Genomic DNA, 6,807 nt, shown 5'->3' with positions numbered 1-6,807 from the left:
TAGCCCTGGCTATCCTGGAACTCACTTTGTAGACCAGGCTGGCCTTGAACTCAGAAATCCACCTGCCTCTGCCTCCCGAGTGCTGGGATTAAAGGCGTGTGCCGCCACGCCAGGCTTGTTCTTAATCTTCAAGGAAGAGTCTTTCACCATGGAGCGTGATGTTATCTGTGGGTCTTTGATACATTATTATAGTTGATTTATTTATTTACATGTGTGTCTGCGTGTGTGTGTGTGTGTGCGTGTGTGTGTGCGTGTGTGTGTGCATGTGTGTGTCTGCATGTATGTGTGTCTGCATGTGTGTGTGTGTGTGTCTGTATGTGTGTGTGTGTGCGTGTGCACGCATGTGTGTGCATGTGCATATGTATAGGACAGAAGAGGGCAGTGGGTATGTGTTGTTACTCGGAGTCTCTCCATACCTGTGGGGATCACTTTTCCTCAGTTAGAAAGGGAGCTGTCAACCTCCATGACTCCCCCTGTCTCCACTCCCCTTGGAGCTGCTGCTACAGGTGTGTGCAGGACACCTGGCTTGTGACATGAGTGGTGTGATCTGAACCCCTGTATGCCCATGATTGCACGCATGTTCTGAACTGTGAAGCGTTCATGCCCAGTCCCAACAGATGTTCTGGACTGACGGCTTTGCTTTCCCTACGGGCCTCACTCGCCCTGGGTGTGTGTGTGTTTGCTTTTGAGAGCCTCAGGGGCTTTGCTGTCTGCGATCTGTAGCTCAGGCTGCCACCAGCTGGGGACGTGCTATTCGCCTCTCATTGCTCAGCCCCTTCCACCCACTATCCAAATGACACTGCCGCTGCTGTCTGACCCCTGGGTCACACAGGACAAAACCAGTCCCTTCTGTGGGATTCAGAGAAACCAGAATACCGGAAACACTGCTCACCCCCTCTTCTCTCTGGTGGGGAATGGAGGGTTCGGCTGCTTCCAAATTATTCTGTGCCAGAAAGGTCTTAGACAAAGATGTATAAAATGTCATGAAATCTCCTATTGCTAAACAAGCTGTTGCTTTGGGGCTGGAGAGCTGGTTCAGAGGTTAAGAGCACTGGTTGCTCTTGCAGAGGGACTGTGTTTAATTTAATTCCCAGCACCCACAGGGTGGTTTACAACCATGTGTAACCCAAGGGATCGAATAGGCACGTGTGTGGTGTACATACAGGCATGTGGGTGAAATAGTCACGTACATAAAGTAAAAATAAACAAGTAGATCTGGGTGTGGTGGTGCAGACCGTCTCTCCCAGCACTCCAGGAGTCAGAGGCAGGATGATGTCTGTGAGTTCAAGACTAGCCTGGTCAGCATCCAGGACAACCAGAGATTTGTATAGAGACCATGCTGTTGTTGTTGTTGTTGCCAACCAATAGCAAATATAAAAATTAAAATAAGAGAATAAAAGAGCTGTTGCCTTTCCTTGACTGAATATCAGCTTGGTTTTTTTTTTTTTTGTTTTGTTTTGTTTTAAGTCCCTGCTGGCTTCTAGCACTCCCACAATGCTATTTCTAGTCAGTCTGTTGTTTACTTTTTTAGGGGAACGAGGGGCTGCTATTTTTGTCTAATCTTGTTGATGCCTCTGACAGAGAATTCTAGAAGTTTTTGTAATTTATTATTATTTATTTTGGTCTTTCTTTCTTTCTTTCTTTCTTTCTTTCTTTCTTTCTTTCTTTCTTTCTTTCTTCCTTCCTTCCTTCCTTCCTTCCTTCCTTCCTTCCTTCCTTTCTTTTTTATGGTAGCACACTTCTTTAATCTTCTATCTATCTATCTATCTATCTATCTATCTATCTATCTATCTATCTATTTATATTTTTAATAATTTACTTAACTTTATTTTATATGCATTGGTGTGAGGTTGTCAGGTCCCTTGGCGTTGGAGTTACAGACATCTGTGAGCTGCCATGCGGGTGCTGGGGATTGAACCTGGGTCCTTTGGAAGAGCAGGCGGTGCTCTTATCCACTGAGCCATCTCTCCAGCCCCTACTTATTTATTTTTTTAAAGATTTATTTACTATATGTGAGTACACTGTAGCTGTCTTCAGATGCACCAGAAGAGGGCGTCAGATCTCATTACAGATGGTTGTGAGCCACCTTGTGGTTGCTAGGATTTGAACTCTCGACCTATCAGAAGAACAGTCTTAACTGCTGAGCCATCTCTCCAGCTCCTATCTATTTATTTTTGACTTTTAATTTTATTTATTTTATTTTGTGTGTGTGTGAATTTCTCATCATACATCCCAATCCCAGTTCCACTCACCTCCCCCTCCCCTTGTTCCCTCGCTCCACCTGCATCTTGCAACCTCCTCCCCAACAGAGAGAGAGAGAGAGAGAGAGAGAGAGAGAGAGAGAGAGAGAGAGAGAGAGAGATATCATTGTAGAAGTAGTATGTCACAGTGTCTTCCACAGGATAGATACCTTTTTGCCCTCACTTCTTTGCTTGCAAATGTTCATTGCAATGAGTCATCTGTCTGGTACAAGGGCTCTGGCTCCTGCTACACTATCAATTCTGAACCTTACCGGGATTCCTCTTGGATATCCTGCTATTGCCCTGTGTCATGGGAATCCTGTAGTTTTAGATCTGTAGGACCAGCCCCTTCACATACTCCAGCACTTCATCAATGGGGCAGATGTTGGGGTGGGTCATTTCAAAGCCCTGGATCTGGGTCTGAGAGGTATCTGAGATGGTCAGTCCACCAGCTCTCCTGCATCCACACCATTGGTGTGAGCTCTCCCGTCCTGCCCTGACTGCCCCATCTGATGCTGAAACCATCGAGGAGCAGAGCCAGCTCTTCTGCTCTCATGGCCTCAGGACTGGCTCATCTGCACCCTCACCATCGGGGCCAGCTCTACTGTGCTGCCCAGGTCGGGTGCAGGGAGGTTATCATCTTCCAAGTGCTGCAGCAGGCAAGGGGATGGAACAGGTCTCCCATTCTTATGACCCTGGGGCCAGCTCTCCCATTTGCTGTAGGTGGTGAGGGGGGAGGGAGAGGAGGAGGGCATCTCTCCTTTGCCCCTGCCACTGCACAGCAGACAAAAGGCAGGGCTGGCTCTCCATACTCATAGCCTTGGGCTGGCTTACCCACATCACCCACCTGAGGGCCAGTTTTCATGTGCTGCCCAGGTGAGGTTCAGGGCTTGCTCTCCTGAGTGTTACAACAAATGGGCAGGGCCAGCTCCTCTGCTCTCATGACCCAAGGGACAGCTTTCCTGCCTGCCGTAGGTGGCAAGGGGAGAGAATAGTGGAGGACATCTTTCCCTTATCCTTGCCTATGAACAACAGATAAGTTGTGGCCCATTTCTCCCATGCTCACACACTTGGGCCACCTCGTTTGTGTCCCTGCCACCAGGATCAGCTCTCTTGTGCTTTCCAGGTGAGGTGCAGGGTCTGCTCTCTTGAGTCTCACAGCAGGTGAGGGCAGGGACAGCTCTCCTGATCCCAGCAGAGCCAGTTCTCTCTGCTGCTGCAGATCATAAGGGCAAAAGGGAGGGGGAGATGAGCTTTCTCCCGAGACTCCGCTGCACAGAAGACAAGAGGCAGGGCGGGCTCTCCCAAGCTCACACCCTCAGGCTGGCTCACCTGCAACCCCCACCTACAGAGTTAGCTCTACTATGCTGCTCTGGGGAGGAGGCACAGGGGCTGTTCTCCTGAGGACAGGGACAGCTCTCCTGATGTCATGATCCCAGAGCCAGGTCTTCTGTCTATCTAAAGTGGTGTGGGGAGGGACAGAGGGAGGGAGGGTATCTCTACACGCCACTCACAGAGATGAGCAGCAGGGCCCACCCTCCAGTGCTTATTCCCTTGGGGCCTGCTCACCTGCAACTCTCACAACCAGAGCTATCTCTACTGTATTTCCTGGGTGATGTGTGGGGTCCACTCTCCAGAACACAGCAGCTTCCTAGGGGCAGAGTCCACTCTCCTTCTCGCATGCCCAGCTCTCCCATACGTTCACGTGAAGGGTGGAAGTGGCACAGCCCTTAGATATCCAGAAGGCAGCCCAGACCTTGGACAGCGGCCTGGTCTCTGGTTGATAACAAACACCTGCTGCTGCAGGGTCACAGACCCAGACATGGCCCCTGGTGGCAGCACAGGCCAGGACCCCAACATGGTCACTGGTGACATCACTGGCTGCTCACGTCAGGCTGTTCCTCACTACCCTCCAGTCCACACTTCTGCCTCTCTTCCTGTGCTCACCTCCTTCTGTTTCTCTTTCTCTTCCATTTCTCCACTGTTGGTCTGTGTATGGACACTATCTGCAGAGATCTGTGGGGCTCTGGTCAGGCCAGAGGAGCCAAAAAGTTGTGCTCTCCGAAAGGGGCTAGGGGAAGAGGGAGCTGGTCTTTGGTGGCAGAAGCTACATGGCAGGGCCACTGAATGGAAAGTGACCTCAGTAGGCTAGAGCAGTTTCCTTTTGGGAGAGAGCTCTCTTCCTCAAGTGTTACAGTTCTTATATGACAGATGCTCTCAGACCATCTTTGATGAAATAGTTTGTGCACTTTATTCCTTGTGGATAGGGTCTTATATATATTTTGGGTTGGGTTGAGGTCTAATGGCAGATGCTTTCTATTGGCTTGGTCTGAGATGTTAGGGATGCCTCGTCTGCGTGTGAAGGGGCTTTGGGTGTTGCCCCTACATGGCTGATTGTCACAGTCCTCTCCATGGGGTGCTGTGGTCACATGTTCCAGGACAGGAACCTGGTCAGGGGCCGGTGAAACATCTGCTGTCCTCAGGTGCGAGGGTACCAGGGTTTCAGAGCTCATTTGACCACACCAAGTTTCCTGGCACAGTCCACTGCCCCACACTCCACCACTTAGTGGTGCCCAGGGTCTCTGAGAGTCTGGGGGCTGTCTGGTCTCATGCGTGCCATGCCCTGTTCATGCATTGCAGCACCAGGCAGGTGTCATGTTGGGCATGGCCTGCTCCCCCCACCCTCCTGTCCACCAGGCCTTCGAGGAGCTGCACTGTTCATCACCTTAGGCTCGCTCCCTGTCCAGGCCCTATGGTGCTGGACTGGTGGTCATCTCAGGCTTTCTTTTTCTCAGGATGTGTTAGGTTACCGATCACTCAGATGTTCGCGGGTCAGTACACTGAGTGTAGACACAGCCGTTCTCCTCTCTGCCACCTATCAATGCACATGTGATGCAGCAGCCACACCTGCTATGCCTCTAAGGACAGTTTGTATGTTTGTTTGTTTGTTTGAGATAGGGTTTCTCTGTGTAGCCTTGGCAGTCCTGGAACTTGCTCTGTAGACAAGGCTGGCCAAGAATTCAGAGATCCGCCTACCTCTGCTCCCCGAGTGCTGGGATTAAGGCCGTGGGTTATCATGCCCAGGTTGTTGTTGCTATTATTTTTATTACTGTAAGTTTTATATTCATATAGGTCACAATTATGACTAGGATTAGATTTTACAGATAACTATCTGGCTTGAACAATAATGCTACTATATTCTTCCTATGTAGCTTGAATGTAGTAGTTTCAAAGAGGGTGGCTATCATAGGCTCATGTATTTGTATGCTGAGTCACCAGGGAGCAGAACTCTTTGAAAGGATTAGAAGGTTAGGAAGTGTGGCCTTGTTGAAAGAAGTATGTCAATTGGGATGGGCTTCCAGATGCCACAAGCTCATGCAAGGCCCAGTCTCTCTCTCTCTCTCTCTCTCTCTCTCTCTCTCTCTCTCTCTCTCTCTCTCTCTCTCTCTCTCTCTCTCTCTCTCTCTCTCTCTCTCTCTCTCTCTCTCTCTCTCTCTCTGCCAGCAGACTGACCATGATACAGCTTTCAGCTACCTCTCTAGTTCCATGTGTGGTGCTGTGATGTCCATGGACTTAACTTCTGAAACTGTAAGCAAGGCTCCAATGAAATGCTTTCTTTTATAAGAGTTGCCTTAGTCATGGTGTCTCTTCACAGCAATGGAACGGTGATTAAGACAGTGAGAATTACTAATTTTTCTCTGTGTTTCAATTTTCTTCATCACCCAAAGGAAGGACAAAGCTAGTGCTCTCCTGAGAGAGGCATGAGAGTCACCTGTATGGATGATGAGAAAAAAAAAATGACTGGAAGATTGCGCTGTTAGCAAATGTACTTGCTACAGATATTTTTACCCCTTTTTGATCTAGTGACCCATTGTATCCTGGAGACTCAGAGGGGACTGGGTTGATAAAGACGGAAAATGGCTTAGCTTGGCTGCCTAGCCTAATGAGAGAATTCTGAGAATTGGCTGTAGTACTAAGAAAGCAGGCTGAGTCAGGAGAGTGGGCCTTACCGTGTTCCAGAACTGTGAATTTCCTTTCTCTCCCATTTCCTTATTTGTACCATGGTGCCTGTTTGAATACAGAATGTTTCTCTCGACTGTTTTTTTATTGATCTAATCATTAACTTGTTTATAGAGGCTTCCAGAGTCTTCCCCATTCATCTGTTTCCTGGGATCAAGGCTAATTGTCTTGTGTAGCATTTCCTAGAACCCGGTTGGGCATTCTGTACTTGGTTCCCTGAGAGTTTTGTTAAAATATGAACCAGACTCTGGGATTAAATCCAGAAGCCAGGGCCTAGGCACAGCATGGAGAGTTGGTTTAATTTTGGGAAGCAGGCCTCCATCTTTCCTGTGTGTCCAATTAACTTTAAAATTTTCTGGAATATTTGCCAGGGATGGTGGTGCACACCTTTAACCTCAGCATTTGGAACCATAGTCAGGTGGATCTTTGTGAGTTCCATTCCAATCAGGGATATATAGTGGGACCCTATCTCAAAAATCTGGAATTTGTTCTTTTTCCTTAGACTAGTCTTTCCTCTCCTCCTCCTCCTCCTCCTCCTCCTCCTCCT

At 48.7% G+C, this 6,807-nt stretch overlaps 1 non-coding gene across 1 annotated transcript; it reads right to left on the bottom strand.

The window, feature by feature from the left end:
- Positions 1–5,037: 5,037 nt before the first annotated feature.
- On the bottom strand, positions 5,038–5,169 carry LOC115064319. The gene has a single exon (XR_003844158.1). It is a non-coding gene; the product is annotated as a small nucleolar RNA SNORA17 (small nucleolar RNA).
- Positions 5,170–6,807: the final 1,638 nt, after the last annotated feature.

This window comes from Mus pahari, chromosome 6 (genome assembly GCF_900095145.1).
Source record: "Mus pahari chromosome 6, PAHARI_EIJ_v1.1, whole genome shotgun sequence".
Lineage (NCBI taxonomy): Eukaryota > Metazoa > Chordata > Mammalia > Rodentia > Muridae > Mus > Mus pahari.
The sequence above is the reverse complement of the archived record's forward strand: the minus strand, read 5'-3'. Positions and strand labels throughout refer to the sequence as shown.